We start from the raw sequence: 19,533 nt of genomic DNA, 5'->3' as shown, positions 1-19,533 counted from the left end.
ATCAAAGCAGATGAGGGTTCGAAGGTCAAGATGGTAATCCAAAGCACATGGCAGTATGCACAGGGATGGTCTGGGACCACAGGAACTGAGGGAAGGCCAAAAGGCCAAGGTGAGTACTGTTAAGTGTTCAAGTATATGGGTGACTCCCAAGACCAAGAGCCTCAAGTCAGGGCTTCTGTTGATCCAGACGCTGGCAGCCTGTCGTGCCTGCCTGCCTTATTTCCTTCCCTCCATTCTTCTTTATTTCCTTCCTTCCTTCCTTCCTTCCTTTCCTCCCTCCCTCCCTCCCTCCCTCCCTCCCTCCCTCCCTCCCTCCCTCCCTCCCTCCCTTCCTTAGACAAGATTTCATGTATCTCAGCTTCTTGGAACTTGCTATACAACTAAGGATACTCTCCTGCCTCTACTTCCTAGTACTGGGATTACAGGTGTGGCCACCACACTCCGTGTATTGGGTGCTGGCGATTGAACCCAGGGTTTTGTGCATTCTAGGCAAGCTCTCTACCCATTGAGACAGGACTTTGGTCCTTGTTATTACTGTTCTCTGCAGGAAGACAGTGGTGTGGACCGAGCCCTGGACCCTGTCCCTGCACATAGCAGCTACACCACCAATGGGTGTATGGACTCCTCTAATGATGTAATATGACGAAACTGGGCAGAGAATGTGACACTACCCAAGCACAGCTGCACCTTTAAAATTATGCTTGTAACGCCCACTGGTAAGACATAGAAGCAGCAGTGGCTGGACTCGGGTGCTAGGCTGTTCAGGGAGAAATCATTTTCCTTCCCTCCTTCCCTTCCTCCATTTCTTCCTTCCATAAAAAATTTTAAAAATAATTTATTTTTAGAAATGGGTATAAAAGCCCTGAAATTCAAACAAAACAACCCACTAGACTATGAGTTTGTCTAGAAAGCCAGACCCTTGAATCAAGGCAGATAGAGAGGTCAGAAGGGTCCCAGGAATGGGGGCATTGTGAGGCCACTCTCCCAAGTTGTGGGGTGTCCTTCAAATGGGAGGGAGTCCGACCCACAGAATACATCCTTGTATGCCTCTCACACCTGCCTCTCTTCTCCACTCTCACACACAAGCTGAGGGAAATGTATTCCAGCAAGAGGGAATGCCCCTGCCCCAGGGAGTCCTTGTATTGGGTTTGTCACCTTATTAAATTGCAGGCATCTGAGGCCACGAAGTGTGGTGTCACTGACTTCATATTACAAATGGGCCTACGCAGGGATGCTAGCCAGACTTCTCCCTGCTCACACAGGGCTCGGGCTGGAGAAAAGCGTGTGGCTTGTGTTAGATCCTCTCCATCCATCACTCCAGCCCTCGTGCATTCTGCCTTTTGTATGAGAGGCAGCATAAGAAACACCCCTTCCCAGCATTGTTAGGCATTAGACTAACTTGCTTTAGCCTTCGGGAAGACACCCTTCCCTTTCGTTTTTCATTACTGGAGGGGCAGCTCACTCCTCAACCTGGAGTGATCGTGCGGTGGGAACTGAGATTGATAAACTGAGGACACTAGATGTAAGGCAGGGGTAGGTGAGTTTAAAGGTGAAGGGTTAGTAGAGTTTGGGGTTCAGTAGTGAGTGCTGGTAAATGCATGTGCAGGAGATGGGTCCTGTGGTGACCATGACAATGGACGTAGCTAATCTTTTGCCAGGCTTTCAGAGGGGCCAACCACGGGCAATGCTTTTGCTGCACCATGCATTGAAGGTCTGGTACCAAGGTGTTGCTGTGTGTCTCGGCATCCTGTCTCAGCATCCTTCCCAAAGACCACTCATGGCTTCCCCCTGTCAGGTCCCTTCTTTTTCCATAATGGTCTCAGCTATGCAGACTGTTCATCCAAGGCCTTACAGCTGAGGACACCAATAAGGCAAATGGACACTTATAAAAAGTGGAAAGCAAGTGTGAACATCCATTGTGCAAGGTTCCCTCACTACTGCCCAAGAATGACGGATTAAAAACTAGCTGTTTCTCTCGCTCACACCGTCAGGTTTAACCTCCTTTCAGTAACTGGAAAGATTGACTCTCTCATGTAGCTTTTGACTTTGAGTCCCAGTCCCGCTCCGAAGCAGAGGCTGACCAGGAGGAAACCACATATCTCTCGAGATTATTGTTCTGTTGCATCATTTTACCAAGCAGGCAGAGACCTGCAATGATAAATGCAGGACTTCGTCTGTGAGCTGTCATTTAAATGTCACAGGTTGGAGAGTGCTTAGAGAAAAAGCTGGAACAAGTCAAACTTTCTCAAAGTTGGTTTTGGCTAATGTCAAACAAGCACATTTCTCTTTCCAGCGTAGAGAGCAGTACATCAAATATGAGCCATTTCTGGCAGGGGAGCTTCGTTGTGCACCGACTTCACTGTGTTGCGGTCCTGGTCCTCTGATCAGGAGAGCAGGTTTTTATAGCATGTTGTGTTGTTCAACCCTAATGCATGCACTACATTTAAACCTGGAAAACATATGTGTGTGTATATATGTGTACCTGTGTGTGTGCCTATGCTTGTATCTGTGTGTGTGATTGTATATCTGTACGTGTGTCAATGATGTGTGTCTGTGTAGGTGTTTATATGTGTGTAACTGTGTGTGTTTCTGACTGTGTGTGTCTGTGCATATGTCTGTGTGTATCTAATCATGTGTGTCTGTCTCTCTCATGTGCACATGTGTCTGTGTCTAAGTCTGTGCATGTGTGGATTTGTGTGTGTCCATTCATGTGTGTATCTCTGTACATGTGTCTGTGTGTGTGTCAGTCGATGTGTTTCTGTGCGTGTGTGCTTGTGTGTGTATCTGTGTGCACGTGTGTGTGTATGTGCATATCTTGTGTGTACGTGTCTGTGTCTCTATGTGTGTCTATTCATGTGTCTGTGTGTGTATGTTTGTGTGTGTAGATCTGTATGCACATGTCTGTGTGTGTGTATCTGTGTGCGTCTGTTTCTTTTACCGTATCACTTAAGACGCTAACTTCTTTCACATGGCAAGAAGGAATTGGAAAAGAGAAAAATATTTTCATTTCCTGAAGCAGTTCTAACAAATGTCTACAAGCTGGATAGCTTAAAATGAAAGAAATGCATTCTTTAGCAAGTCTGGGGGCAGAAGTCAGAAATGAAGGGGTCCTAAGGTCTCTTTTTTCTAGGGGGTGAAAGAGGCTGCTCCCCCCAGCTTCAGCTAGTGACTAGCCAGCCTTCCAGCATGTAACTGTCACTCACCCCAGTTTCTACCTCCCCCTTCACCTGGTCATTCCTTCAGGGTCTCCTATCTGTAACTTCATCTCCACACTCCCCCTTATAGGGACCCAGAGACTAGGTTAAGGCCAGTTCTCAGTGCAGTGGGTTCTCATCATTTTATGTGTGTGGTTGTGTGTCCCGTATATATAAGCCTGTGTGAGTATTTGTACATGCATGCATGTGTGCAGGTGCCTGTGGAAGCCAGGGGACAGCCTTAGGTGTCACCCTCAAGAATGTCATCATTGGCCTGGGTATGGAGATCACCAATTAGCCACTTGTCACTGGCTCCCAGTGCTGTGATTATGAACATATGCACTCAGATGTCAAACGGGTGCTGGGGATCAAACTCAGGTCCTCAGGCTTGCAAGGCAAACCCTTTACCCACTGAGCCATTTCCCCAGCCTCAGTGTGAGGCTTGTCTTAATCTGACTGTGTCTGCAAAGACTCTTATTTCAAATAACATCACATACACACACAGTCTTTAATAGCTGTGATTTGAACATATTTCAGGGATATTCAAATGGGCCTACTGTAAATGCGTAATTAGAATTAGAAGATGACAGGCTATTAAAGAGAAAACATTGCAAGCAAACAAAGAAAGCAGTCCCTGGGAGAGCTTCTGAAGACAGGCCCAGGGCTAAGGCTTCATGTCTCCCTGTTTCAGTGACATTGCTCCCTCATTGACTGAGGGTTTGTGACCCATGTTCAGGCAGGAAAGACATGTTATTATTAATAATAATTATTATTTATAATAATTACTAATTATTAAGGTAACAGATGTGCAGGAGATGTGACAGCCAGGACCCAGCAGACCTGCTGCCCTGGCTCAGTGTTTCTTTTCTGGAATATTCCCCTGCCATGTAGGAAACCCCGTTCAGGCTGTGAACAGCCACCAATGGCAGTGTCTGAAAGAGGACTCTCAAACCCAATTCTACCCCAGCTCCCATTGGAGGTTTGCGATGTTGTGCAAATAATCCCAGCGTCGTCTGCTTTTATGAATTTTGTGGGGGCCAAATCCTACTCATTTCCCACGAGAGCCACCCACAGGAAGCACATTTTCTGAAATTACATTTCAAGGCCTTGGTTGGAATGCTAAGGATGTTAAAAGCTGTCTAAAAGGGAAACATGGAATTTGTTATTGTGCTTTTGTACATTACCTTATGAAATTTTCAGGATTCTAAAGCCAGAAGAATGTGCTTTTCTGCAGATCCTGTACATAGCTCCCCTCCATGCACTCAGAGCCGACCTTGAGCTACAGGCGTGGCAGTTTAAATTTGAACAGAAACTCAGGTCTCCGAGTCTTTAGGCTGCGAGTCCAGGATGGAAGTGGCAACAGGTTCATTTTTTTTTGAGGTCTCTCTTCTTGACTGCACATGGGCCCATGGTGCATGAGCTTATTTAGTCTTATTTCTTCGGTCACATGCTGAGGTCTTGGGGTTCAAAACTTGCACATATGACCACTCAGTTTGTAGTCGTTATAAAGCAGTGGTTCTAATCCTGTGGTTCATAACCCTTTGGGGGGGGGGGTGTTAAAGAACCCTTTCCCAGGGGTCTCTGATAAGATATCCTGCATATGAGATATTTATATCCTGACTCGTAACAGTAGCAAAATTACAGTGATGCAGTAGCAATGAAGAAAATTTTATGGTTTGGGGTCACCACACATGGGGAACTGTGTTAAGCTTTAGCAGTAGTAGGAAAGTTAAGAATCTTTGTCATAAAGGGACTTACAGCGAAACTTGTCAGCTGCCACTTCTGGGGGTGAGTGCATTCTGCATGTTCAGAAAGCTAGGCAAGTCCATCGTCACAACTCGAGATGACATGCTATCCTACTCACGAGTTTACAGCAACCGTGGCCACCAGCAAGACTGAGCCAGTCAAACTTGTGGCATAGGTTGACCATCTCCAGGTCCTGCCCCTTACTTGGAGCTATTAGGAATTGACAGTTGCTGAGGAGGACGAATCATTCTTTTTGAAGGATGTGGCCACTGGTAGGTTTGCGTAGATCCAATGGATGGCCCCACTCCCATGAGGATATGTGCAGCACAAACTAGACTTTGTGGGTGTATTAGCTCCTTATCTATGATCGAGATAAGACACCATCACCAAGGAAACTTATAAAAGAACAAATTTATTGGGGCTTACAGTTCCATAGGGTTAGAGTCCATGCTGGCAAAACAGGCAGCAAGCAGCAGGCACAGCGGCTGGAGCAGCAGCTGAGAGCTCACATCTTGAACTGTATAAGCGTGAAGCAGAGAAAATTCACAGGGAGTGGCTTGGATCTTTAAACTCTCACAGTCCACCCTCAGTAGCATACTTATTCCTGCAAGGCCACACATCCTAAATCTCCCGAAACAGCACCATCAAATAGAAACCAAACATTCAGATCGCTAGAACTATGGTGGGTATCATCTCATTCAAACTACCACAGTGGGTTGTAGGTGGAGTTTTTCTGTCCCAGTAGCTGCTTTCAAATTGCCACACAGAGGCTCATATTAGTTGTAAATGCTCGGCTGGTGGCTCAGGCTTGTTACTAGCTAACTCTTACACTTAAATTAAACTGTATTTCTTATTTATGTTCTACCACATGGCTCATGGCTTGTTGCCTCATTTTCTACACATCCTGCTTCCTTGGCAGCTGACTAGTATCTCTCTGACTCCACCTTTCCTCATCCCATCATTCTCAGTTTGACTTTCCCGCCAAACTTCAACCTGTTCAGCTACCAGCCAATCAGCTTGTTTATTAAACCCATCACAGCAACATATATTCACACAGTGTATAGAATAAATATTCCACAGCAATGAGTCATCAAAAAATAGAAGTAAAAATATATAAATTGGGAGGAGGTGTGTTGGAGAAGATACGGGGGAGTTAGAGAGGGAATGAGGTACATATCGTCCTCTTTAATTGTGTATCTGAATGGTTACATGTCTTTAACCCTGGAGCTTAGCAAAGAGACAGATAGAATCAGTTGGTGAGCCCAGGTTAGGTGACAGACTCTGTTTCATAAAATTATGTAGAGCATGGTGAAGGAAGATGTTCACTTTTGGCGCGTGCACATACACACACATACACACACACACACTGTAAAGAACTTTATATCACAAAGTAAAAAGATTTAGACTTCTTATGGTGCTGGCACAATGCATCTTATTCTATTCCGTGTTTCCCCAATAAAGACTGAATGAATGATTAGTTAAGTGCCTGGGATAGGATGGCAGGAGACACCAGCCCTAACTCCACAGAATGTTTCCTCTAGTCTGGGGAAGGAGGCAAGGGATAGGATAAGCACCAGCTTGGAGAGGTGAAGCAGAACCCAGGGTAGTTAGGAACTGCCATTGTCCCCTGTAGGGAGATCTGACCTGTGAAGGGGACATGGGCAGTGCCTGTTGTAACCAGAACAGACAGGTGTGGGGGGAGCTTCTGTGTTTCCACCAGCCACTAAGCACTGTCAGAAAAGACATGTGGCATTTGCCCCCACTCTGGTCCAGCTTTCTCCCCCTGTTCCTGACTTCTGTGTTCTGGTCAGCCTCCTCCACCCCTCTGGCTCCGTAGCTCAGCAGTGAGGATCACTGACCCAAGGCAGAAGGAGGAGACTACAATCTGGATTCTTGCCTCTCCTGATTCCTCCTGGAGGTGGGATGCCTGTTCCCCTTGCTCTAACCACCTACCTTCTCAGTGTGACCCAACAGACCTTCTCCAGTCCTTGGCCTTCCTCTCACCCTTCCAGGTACTCTGGTCTGGGTTGCGTTACTATACCAGAATGCCCCCAAGCATCCTAACTCTACAAGAAAAAGGTTTATTTAATGGATTGCTTGGAGTTTTGAGGGCAGAAGCTCAACTCTGGTGAGGCCCTCGTGGTTTTAGCCTGTCATGGTGGAGAGTCCCTGTAAAAAAGAGATGAGGTGCCCCCAAGGAACTGGGAAGCTAGCAAGAGACTTGAAGCCTGAAGTTCTACCCGACCAGAGTTTCCTAAGGACCTAAGGACCTCCCACTAAGTCCTACCTCTTAAAGCACCACCACCTACAAACACCGAGGAGGACCAAACTTCTTCCACGTGAGCCTCTACAGGCCACGCTCAGACAGCATCCAGACCGGAGCAGAGTATCCAAGCAGCAAACATGCCACCCACTCACACGAGGCTAGGCGCTAGCAGGCTCCGGGCACAATATTTACCAAGGTGCGGTCAGGTAGAGGAATCAGGAAGACTAAGAGGCAAGATGGGGCTCATCTGGCCATTCCGATCCCGTGCGTGCAAGTGAACGCCCATTGCCTCGCATTCTATTTCGGTCACGTTACAGTTAGTCAACAACATATCTGCCTCTTCCCCCGAGCCATCTCATTCCCTCCAACTGGTTGAAAAACAAGATGTTCAGTTAAATTAGAACAGAATCGTGAAATTGTTTGCCCGAGTCCCTTCTGGGACGGAGCCAGCTGCGCTTGTTTGGGCTCATCTCAAAGGAGAGAATGTCTGAGAAAATACCACGTTTGCACGAAAGCCCTCCTGCCTTGTAACGAAGACGCGGAGAATAAACGCAAGGTTATGTTTGCTCCCTCTAGCTCTGGAGATTGACTTCCCGGTTTCTGAACAGTGAATACAGTTCGTTATTTACATGATGAGGCCAAGGTAACAAACAAAGGCAAAACCAGGTTACTCCTGAGACGCTGCCTACTTCAAGGTTGCGGTGAGGACATCACAAGGTCTCAGAACCTCTGTTCGCGTTAATGCTGCTGCTGTTACCTGGGAAGATGTTGAGGGGGTGAGACCCACGAGGCATGGTGAGGCGGGGACCACTGCCCCCTCACCACAGGTGGCAGTGAGAGGAGAAAGAGGGGAGTCTTTGCTTTCATATTTTTAGGGGAGATGACTTTTCGGCGTCATGGGTTTTGGTAGTAGATATAGTTCATCTGAAAGTGGGTGCATAAAGTTTATGAAATCCCCACTTCTGCTTCTCATTTAAGAAATGCAACCCTTGCTTCAGTAAAATCTATACTACACCAACAAATATTTGAGCAAAGGGCATTTGTTTTGTATTGCTCTATTTGTTTATGCATGTGTGAACGTATAAATGATGAAGGAAGGAATGGCTTTGGTTTCAAATACCTGAGGAAGACTTGGGGATTTCTGAGGTCATGGCACGTGGAAGTTTGCAGCAATTAGTTCCAGATCCTTGGGAGCCAGGAGACTATGTTTTGTTTACACGTACATTCTTGCGTGTGCTCCCAGCTGATTCCTGCCTGAGGATGGACACATATGCCAAGACCTCGAGATGGAAGATGATCCTGGAGCAGCCTGCGTGACCCCTCGTGCTCCTACCTGCTCATGTTCACTGCCCCTTCAAAGACTTAGCCCTCTACGTCAAGGTGACGCCCGGGGGGAAAAAAAAGAAGAGATGTCACATAAACTTGAACATACTAGATCACAGCCATGTCAAAACCTTTGAAGTATTTGCTATAAGTCACATAGGAAGGATGAGGTGGTTGAAATGAGAACTTTACCCCATAGGCGCACATATTTGAACTCTTGATTCAATGGATGATACTGGTTGGGGAGGTTATAGATCCTTAGAATATAGACCCTCACTGGAGGAAGTATATCACTGGGGGAGCGTTTACAACCTGGCCCCACTTCCTGTTCTCTCTTTCTCTCTCTCCTACTGTGGATAGAAATGAGATCATCTGGATTCCTGTTCCTGCCACCTTGTTTCCCTAGCGTTTGGTCATGCGTTGAGCACCATGATATGGTCCCACTGAACAACATGACAGGTATGTTCTTAGCTTCAAAACAAAAACTTTAATTTTTGAGCCTCTCTTCGCATTAATGCTGCTGCTGTTACTTGGGAAGATGTTGAGAGGGTGAGACCCCCAAGGCATGATGAGGCGGGGACCACTGCCCCCTCACCACAGGTAGCAGTGCGAAGAGGAACAGAGGCGTCTCTGCTTTCATATTTTTAGGGGAGATGACTTTTCGGCGTCATGTTCCCTTTCATTGAAAGGGAGCATATCAGAACAGAAAGGTAGACCACTGAAACGGCTCAGTGGGTAAAGGCATTGTTGTGTGGTAGCCACCAGAGAAAATTACTCAGACATGGGTCTAAGTCAATAAAAAGTCTTCATTAGCCAGCAGGGGCCTACATTGGGTGTTCAGGATCCCAGTGCAATCCTGAACCTTTCTCAGGGTGAGCTTTTAAATACAAAAATCGTATCCTGTGTTGACATACTTCAGTTAACAAGAACAGTTAGCCAGAAGCAGAACGAAGAAGCCAAGGAGCGAGGTTAGTACATGTAGAGACTTACCCAGAACTATGGACCTGGATGGATTAGATCTTTGTTTTCATATTGGAGGGTGGTGCTGTCTACATGCAAATTTTATGTCCTGAATGGTACTTCTACCATGGTGTCAGTTGTGCTAAGGTCTAGGGGTCGACTAGGTTCTGGGGGCCTGTTACAGCATATCCTGGAAGAGATGACTGACTCCACACAGTCATGCTCTGATCTCCACATATGTAGCTTGGCATGCACACATCTACACACAGACACATCCACACAAATACATAAATGTAATGAAAATGAAATGTTTAAAAAAAAGAAAAATGAGAGAAGATAAAAATTAAAGTTTACCTTCAGTATATTGGCTGCCATCATTTGGTATGGGAGAATTATCCGTATTCTGTCAATCATGTATTTTAATAAAACACTGATTGGCCAAGCAGGAAGTAGAGGTGGGGCGATGAGAACAGGAGAATGCTGGAAAGGAGGAAGCTCATTCCTCCCACTCCAGCCCAGACCACTGGGAAGCAAGATGTGAGCTGCCCTGCTGAGAAAGGTACCGAACCATGTGGCTAGCATAGATAAGAGCAATGGGTTAATATAAGCTACAAGAGCTAATATGTAGCCTGAGCTAATGGGCCAATCAGTTTATAATTAATGCAGATTCTCTGTGTGATTTTCTCTGGGACTAAATGGTGGGGGACCAGGTGGGACAGAAACCCCAACGAGCCCAGCCCTCATGTTACAATTGTTCTTGTGACCACATTGTCACAGTATTTTCTAGTCCTGAATACCTTGTGTTTTGCATCCTGTTTATCGCTTGCCATCTTCACTGGATGCTAAGCCGCTGTGCAGTCACAGCCAGTGGTTGCCGAGCACACACCATGGAGCCACATGGTTCTAGGCTGCTGTGCCTCCCATCTGGTTATATTTTTCTGTCACTATGGTCCTACTTAGAATAATCTTCGCGGCTAGTGAAAGGAAAGCACCCTTAATCATGTTAAGAAAGAAGGCCAGAGGGTCTAAGGTCAGAAACTCTTCACATATTAAAGCTTTTGGTATCTATTGCTAAATTGTCTGGCAGAATAAAATAGCATGGAACTTTATTCTTGCCTATAGTAGTGTTATAAAGTGGGTGGGACAGAGTATTGGCCTTGCTGTGTGAAATATTGTAGGTTCATGTAATCAGTATCCTTTGGAACATAAACACACATTTCTATATATATGTATAAATAAATATATATATATATATATATATATATATATATATATATATAATGCTAAAGCTTCTTTCATCTCTCCAAAAAAGGTTTTTGACATGGCTTTTTAATGATTGCAATAATTACAAAATAAAAATAGACTGAGAGCAGCATAAAGGGACAGAGTCTAACATGGGCAGGCATACAGAGCATGCTCAGTAAGTGCTCTATACTGGACGCATGCTGCTTTGTCTCAGATTTCCAGCGACAGATGGGGTAGGAAGAGACTCAGGGCTTTAGATTCTTCAAAAGGAGCAGCTATTACCGACATTTGAGGGAATTTATTGTGAGAGCATATCACAAAGGTTTTAGATATTATTATCACAATTGTCTTTAGACAAGAAGATCAGAGTTCTGATAGCTGTGCCCACACAAGTCTGACTCTTGGAAAGGAAAAGCGTCTTATCCCATTTCTCCTTGTCTTTGGGTTGTCAGATACCATTGACCAGGAACGAGGGGGAAAGGAACAACAAAAAGACCAACTTCTCATTTTCCTAAATCGAGATGTATCTTGATTTTTACATCTTATTCATGGAAGATGAAGAGCTGAGCAGACATTATTTACTCTATAATGACAGTTTCATCAACAAACACATTCCATCCTAACTCCTCACTAAATCCATCTAGAAAGTTCTAATATCAAAGTAAAGGCTAGAAATCCCCACCCCCAGACAAGAGGTTGTGACTATATGCATGTACATCTGTGTCCCCAGGGATTCCTTTAGCTATGGAACCGTAAAATCTTTTCTGTCTCCTGGCGCCAGTCCAAGGACTGGTGTTGGGAAATACACTGATTAAGGAACTGGGGGCCAAGAAAACGTAGCTTTGCTGTCCCAAACTACTCAGCTAATTAGTGGCAAAGCTGGGATACGAGTCCCAGACACCTAGTCCCTAGTTCTCTACATATGAGCTTCATATTTGAAGGGGGAAAAAAACCCAGAGTGTTGGACATTGGAATGACTTGTAAAATGGCCAGAGATGAAGGTATCTATCTGAGACAGAGTTGGCCCTCGGTCATGGAGAGGCTGTGGAGGGGAGAACTTGCAGATGTGGGAAGTCACAGGCTGCAGTGACTGAGGGACTGTGGGGCAGGAGGGATTGGGAGATGGGTGTGTGGAATAGAACTCAAAAACAGTTGAGAAATGGGCAGTCACTGCCTGGAAAATAATTAAAGGGTGGAGGTGGGGGGAGTGTTATATAGGAAGCGGTTAAATGCAGCTATATCCTGACCCACAGAAGGCTTCTGATGAACACTGAGGGAAAGAAGGATTCTCAAAAGAAAGCACACACAGACACACATGCACAACAGAGAGAGAGAGAGACAGAGACAGAGACAGAGAGAGAGACAGAAAGAGAGAGAGAGAGAGAGAGAGAGAGAGAGAGAGAGAGAGAGAAGAGGTTAGAAGGCAACTTCAAGTATTGTTCCTCAGGCACTGTAGCAGTCTGAATGAAAACATCCCCCAAAGGAGGTGTGGCCTTGTTGGAGTAGGTGCGGTCTTGTCAGAGGAAGTGTGTCACTATGGAGGTGGGCTTTGAGGTCTCATACATGCTCAAGTCATGCCTGATGAGAGAGTTCATTCCTGTTCCTGCAAGACCTAGAACTTTCAGTTCCTTCTCCAGCACTATGTCTGCCTGCATGCTACTGAGTTTCCCACCATAATGACAATGGACTAAACCTCTGAACTGTAAGCCCATCCCAGTTAGATGTTTTCCTTTATAAGAATTTCTGTGGTCATGGTGTTTCTTCACAGCCACAGAAACCCTAAGATTGAGGTTGGCCACCAAAGACAGGGGTATGCTGTGATAGGCCTGACCATGTATTTGCCTGGAGGAATATGAAACACTTTGGGACTTTGGATTAGAAAAGCAACTGCACACTTTAAGCGGGGCTTAATGGGCCATACATGTAGGAGAATGAAGGACAGTGGAGCTGAGGGTGATATGTACTGTGGGGACCCAGCTCAAGAGGTTTTATGAAGAAGAATATTAATATGTGATCTCGAGATCATTCATAGGATATTTTGGTGATGAGTGTGACTGCTATTTTGCCCTTGTTCAAAATATCTGCCTGTGGCTGAAGAAGAGTTATGTATGGATTAACATTTGACAGTGAAGATTTCAAAACAGCCTTATACTGATGGTCTCATGTGGTCATTAGTGGCCACACCAATGTAGGTCTATAACAAAAAGGAGCAAGATGAACAAGACAAAATACAAAATGTATAGTTGGAGTTGAAAAGGGGCACCAGGAAATTTAATGGAGCTAAGTCATGTGTTCAAGGAAATAAAAAGATTAAAGAAAAGCCTGGTGCTAAATAGAACAAAGGGAGTGGTGACCTCAGGGTAAGACCCCACCCAGCTGAACTTTTAACTGGTGAAATGTTATTAAAGAAAGGCTTAGGATTGGACCATGGTGGCACACATTTTTAATCCCAGCCCTTGGGAGGCAAGACTCAGGTGGATCTTTGAGTTCCAAGCCAGCCTTGCCTACAGATCAAGTTCCAGGACAACCAAACTTAGTCAGTGAAGGAAACCATCAGAAATAGAAAGTTGCTGGTAATGTGTTTGAACGAGGGCCCATGTTCCAGCCCCAGCAAGCAACAGAACTTGGCAGCTTCAGCTATGTGGTTCTGGCTTAGAGTCAAGGATACAAGAAAGGGGTTATTGACTATCCCTCCATGGCTAAAGAAGGCCACTGAGGCCAGCTGTGTGAAAGGAGTGTCCCTGAAAAGAGGCCCAGAGAGGCCATGTGTGTAGCTGTGAAGGTGAAACCTGGATTGCCTTGGAAACCCCAAGATGTTGGAGATGCCAGAGCCAATGAAATACCTGCCAAGGAAAGATGCCAACAGGGAGTGAAACCAGCCTAAAAAAAGAAGTGTGTTGCAGTCAACAAAGCTGCAAGAAGTTGGGGATTTGAAGAGTGCTTTGACATCAGACATGGAGGTGCAGAGTTTGGAGTTTTCCCAGCTGATTTGCTCTCTTCCCCAGCCCAATATTTCTTTATTATGCTCCATTTCTTCCCTTTTGAAAAGACAATATATATCCTATGCCATCTATGTTAGAAGTATGTGACCTACTCTTCTATTTTGATGTTACAAAGTAATGAAGCTAAGAGATTGCATAAGTCTCAGAAGAGACTTTGAAAAGTTCAAAAGTCTTTGAACAGGGCTGATACTGTGATAGACTGGGGGACTTTTGGATTTGAACTAAACACATTTTTTATTATGATATGGTTATAAGACTATGGGGGTCAGGGAGTGGAAAGTGGTAGTTTAAATAAAAATGGTCCCCATAAGCCCATAGGGAGTGGCACTATCAGGAGTTGTGGCCTTGTTGGAGTAGATGTGGCCTTGTTGGAGAAAGTGTACCATTGGGAGTAGGCTTTGGGGTTTCAGAAGCTCAAGCCAAGCCTAGTGACTCATTCTCTCTTCATGAGACTTTTCCATTCAGCTGTAGAACCCTTGGCTCTTTCTCCAGCATTGTGTCTGCTTTCATCCTTCCATGCTTCTCTCCATGATAATAATGAACTAAACCTCTGAACCTATATGCTGACTCCAATTAAATGTTTTCTTTTATAATAGCAGCTGTGTTAATAGTGTCTCTTCACAACAACAGAAACCCTAAGATGCCCAGTATCATAGGCTAATGAAAAATATCAAAGTTCTAAAACAATTATTTTGAACCTGAATTTTTATACCTATCCAAACTATCCATCATGTAAAGTCAAAATAACATTTCCAGGGGAGCAACAACAGGATCTCAGCAGAAAAAAAAAAAGTGATAGGAAGTAATGTGGAGCACAAAAAAACTCTCAAAATAATTCTGAGGACCAGAAACTCTCTCCAGATAGAGCTACTGAATATGGGCCAACCTGAGCAATGCCTATAACAACGATGCTGTTTCCTGCTTAGTATATTCCAAGTCACCTCCTTCCTTCTCTCAGACCAAGACCAGCTACCGCACCCCTCAGTAGCTTCACCCCTGTGTCTCTCACTTGTGGGATCAGGGTAGACTACCCACCACCTCCTCTTTGAGTGTCCCAACACTGTCACCTGTAAGTGTGGTCATTCCTGTTGACACAACCAACAACAGACCGTTTGGACTTGGGGCCACCTGTCCTCACACCCGTAAGTATTGGGAACTGCAATTCCTCCATGAAGCTTGTGAAAAGCCAGAGTCCAGAGACAAAGAAGCCAGGCATGTCTGGAAGGGAACTTCCTGCTGAGTTGGGTGGGTCTTCCTACCCTGTGCAGCAGTACCCTAGAAATGGCACAGTCCTCTCAGCTGGTCATTCATCTGGATCTTCTCTATGGGTGTCAGGGAAAGCAGGAGAGCTCACTGTCCTGTGGCTGCACCTCTAGTGGAGCTGTGCTGGGTGATGAGCCTACTGCAGGTGGGTAGTTTCATGTCATAGGGCTACATGATTGCCAGGATCAGGGTGCGCAGGGAACAAGCTAAAGGGACGAACATGGGAAAGCTGTTGAGTCATTTAGCATGAAGCTGTGTTTAAAGACCATCCCAAACTGCCTTCGTGGTTTTTGTTCTTGACTACTCGGATCATTCACTTGGAACTTCTGGAACTTCTGTGCCTTCATTCTCCAGGGGAGAAGCAGATGAGGCCCAGTGAAGGCCATCACTGGTCCAGGGCATCCTGGCTTAACAGGCAAAATACTAACATAGTAACAGCTCAAAGCAAAGAGCCTAGAGTCGGATGAAGGCTGGACTTTAGGATTTTAAAGATGTAATTTTACTATTTTAAATTCTTTGTAAAGGTGCCTGCTTGTATTCAAGTTGTGTAGAGAGCAAAGTAATTGGATCCCCCTGGACCTGGAGTTATGGGCAGTTGTGAGCCATCTGACATGGGCACCAAGAATTGAACACAGGTCCTCTGGAAGAGCAAACAGTATGTGATCTTAAGTGCTGAGCCATCTCGCCTGTCCCCGGGGTACAGAAGTTAAATAAAGATACACTGTTGGCTAAAATGTGGGTGAGAAATGCTCCAAAACAAAAGTTGGAAGTCCAGCAAGCAGAGCATATGCAGCATTTCTCTAGAGCAGGGAAGCTTCTTGGGAGTAACCCATTAAATCACCTCCTATTTCAGAGGAAGTTTCTGAGTGGGGGTGGTCTCTGCTAGAATCAGAATGAAGACAAAGTTTCTGACACAAAGCAATGGCAGCTTTGCTTGACCTCACTCAGAATCCTTCTGCCCATTTGGGCTTAAGCAGGGAAGGTCAGGCTACTTAGTAACCTCCACAGAGGAAGATGTCATTGTGAGATCACTGTGTAGAAACACCTTCCTTTCCCTTCTTTTCCTCCCCTCGCCTCCCCTTCCCTTCCTCCCTTCCCTTCTCTTCCTTTCCCTTCCTTCCTTCCTTCCTTCCTTCTTGCTTCCCTGCTCCCCCCTTTTAGAAGTGGCATATGTCCAACACTGTCCAACAAATTTATAATAGACCATGTACACATAGAATTGAAGCAGTTCTTAGAGGTGGCTCAGATAACTGTCACATGTCCTCAGGACCATCAAAGAATTCCAGCATCTTTCCCATCAAAACTTCACTAGCTTCCTTAGTGAGACCCGCTTCTAGGGGTGGGCTTTATCATGGCCTCCATTTACCCAAATTCTGTTTGTTTAATTAGTCTAATTCTAAATCAGTGGTACTTGTTTGCTACCTTTGGTGCACACCTCTGAGAATTAATCAGTAAGTGGCTGTGGGTGCTGTTGCGAGGAGGAGTGTTGAGGAGACTGTGAGGCAGCTCACAGTCTGGAAACAACCTGAGCTCCAATCATGAGCCTGCCTTGGTCCATGTGGTGACCTGGAGGAATGGGAATGAGGCATGTCCGGTCTGTCAAACTGTAGGTCCAGGGTCTGGCAAGCACCGCCTCTGCCTGAGAGATGACTTGGCAAGCGTGGTGTAAAGTGGGTTCATCCTTCACGGACTTCCCTGCATTCATGCAGTAAAATCCTGGTTTACCCTTACCCCCCAAAACTTGCTCAATAGCTAGGGATTAGGCCTGTTCATTGGGAAAATCCGTAGGACTGGATATTACATAAAGATAAAAGAAATCAGATTTTCAATGAGAAAGATGGCATTTTCAAAGGAACCTCATAAGCATGTCATGAACAGAGAAAAATGTGCGTTCACGTGGCGTGGTCTCAAAGAAGCCCAAGGGTGTGCCCCAAAGTTTTGACTCTGTAACCCTATGATGTTACCCTGTGAGGCAGGTGCCTTTTTTCTTAGTATTTTCATATTTCCAGTTGTCTTTGCTCATAATAGCCTTGTCATTTAAAAAAGCTATAGTTGATTCTTATTATTTGTGACAGTTAAGAGTTTATGATGTTGCCACGGATACAGTATTAGCACATTCTCAGCCATTGCTCCTAGGGGAGGTACCGGGTGCCACCCTGTGAGCCTTCAGTCACATTTTCATCAACTGACCAATAAGCAAACTAGCTTTATGTGCTTCCTGTTTGAAGTTACTTTGCTTCGTGTGTGCATTTTTCATGAATAACTAATTGCGTGCAATATTTCTTTACAATGAGGGCTTCCCACGTTACTGACTCTGGCTAATGTCGTGGATTTCTCTGGCTTTTCTCTTTATGATGTTCCTGTCATTACATTTTCAAAAACTCAACCGTTGGGCCAGAAATGTGGTTCATTTGTCAGAGTGTCGGCCTAGCGTGCAGAAAGCCCGGGGTTTGAGTCTCAGCATCACAAGAACTGGACATGGGATGCACGCCTGTGAGCCCAGAATTCGGGACGTGAGGAGGTGAGAGCAGGAAGACCAGAAATTCAAGGTCATGCTCAGTTAGCCTTTTGAGTGGCTTTGAGACCAGCCTGGGCTACAGGAGACTCAGTCTAAAACAAACAAAAACAAAACCAAACAAACAAATACAATCAACCACCGACTCACGAGATTCATGAGCCCCAGCTGCTTTCCCTGTAGCACTGATGTTCTCTATGAAAACGTTCAGAGCTGCTGAAGTGTGAAGACCGGCAAACACATTCCTATTCCTGATGGACCTGTTGCTGAATCGCTAGCACTATCATTGAAGTCATGGCTCACAGCACAACCCCACGACTGCGGAAGCAGTATACACACTGTTACCACAAGACACCACTGGCTTGCTCACCCCGAGGACAGAGTCATTGTTGCAGTCACCTTGCAGGGGGCTACTGCAGTCCTTAAACTCACCAACAAAACTGCAGAAATAACAAAAGGACAACTGCATATAGATGCTGAAAAGGACCTTTGCCAATGTCAACAGTTGAAGCAAGAAGGTAGCGGTTGCTATGTTTCCCTGGAAACACAGACACACACACTCACAAACTGGGCAAATCAACTTGGGTTTCTCCTGCAGTATCTAATACAAACAAGCTCCCCATGAGTGATGTAGAAGGTGGATTCACTCACACATGTAAGTCCACGAGGACAGCGGGCCATCGTAGAAACTAACAGTCCACTGTCTGCTGTTTGGGTCCCACCTGAAGCCTTTGGATTATCTTTCTCATTGCATAGGCTACGTGGCTCTAAATTTGAAGTACCATTTTCAACAGCCTGAGTGGTGCACCCTCCTCTGGGGGAATTATAACCTGTAAAGTTTAATGGCATCTAATATGTTTTATGTTCGAGAGCTATAATTTCCAATAGAAGTCATTATGTCAGGCTTTTAATATTTTTTTTCCTGCATGGAATTTTATGGTTAAAATGATGAATCGAAGCAAGATGTGTGGAAGCCAGAGGGTGCACTGGTGACAGAGGTCTCTGTCACAAAGACCAGGGCTGCTTTGAGGGGAGCCCCATGCTTGGAGTGATCCTATTTCAATTTCCTTGACTTTGGCCCCACCCAACACCTGGGCAAACAGACCCCTGAACCCCTGCAGGCTGCCCTGCCTACCAGCACTGCTTTGGAAGGCTTTAATCTGATTAGCAATAAGCGGCATCAATAACATAGTGCAGCCCTCACCCAGTGCAGCCTTGGACTTCAGGCCCGGGGTTCCAGCTGTTTTGTATGCTCCCTCCTTTCCACTGGCCCATCTTGACAGAAGTCCCCTGCTTCGGTGACTGTCTTATATGACTTTCTGGGCTCTTCCACTGTCCCCTGTGAAAAGGGGCCTCTTCATGCAGCTTGCCTGAAGCTCTATCTTGAGCTGGGATCCCTGATGTCATAGCTAACACTGCTGTTCTCCAGGGTACAGTGGCAGGCCCAGCCTGGTCCTCCTTAGTCTCTCTCCTCCAGAGTTTTGGCATCTTCCCCTCAGAGCAAAGTGCTTGGCAAAATAGGATATCTTCAGTCAGCATAGTGATTGCCCAAGAGGCTGTATGAACGACCCTAGGGCAATGACAACCACATTTAAGGCTGCAAAGTAGAGGTTCCTCAGGCTGTGTGCAGCAGTGGGGATGGCCAAGATGCCTTGTTAACCTCGGAAATGCAGGAAGAAAGCTGGATGAGGGAGTTGGCTCAATAAGAAAGCTGCTTGTCTTGCAAGCATGAGAACGGAGTTCAAATCCCCCAGAATCCACTTAGAAAAAGCTGGACATGGTGGTTGAACTTGTAATTCTGGTGCTGAGGAGAGGGAGAAGAGCAGAGCCCTAGGGCTGGTGAGCCAGCCTCGCCCACTTGATGAGCTCTGGACCAGTGAGAGATCCTGTCTCAAAATCCAAAACAGATGGTGCCTGAGGCACGATGCCTGAGCTTGTTTTCCGGCCTCCACACAGATGGTGCACAGATGGGCACACCCCACACACACCTGTGTACACCCACACACCTGTGTACACCAC

This window comes from Chionomys nivalis, chromosome 2 (assembly GCF_950005125.1).
Source record: "Chionomys nivalis chromosome 2, mChiNiv1.1, whole genome shotgun sequence".
Taxonomy (NCBI): Eukaryota; Metazoa; Chordata; class Mammalia; order Rodentia; family Cricetidae; genus Chionomys; species Chionomys nivalis.
This window is presented reverse-complemented; position numbering follows the sequence as displayed.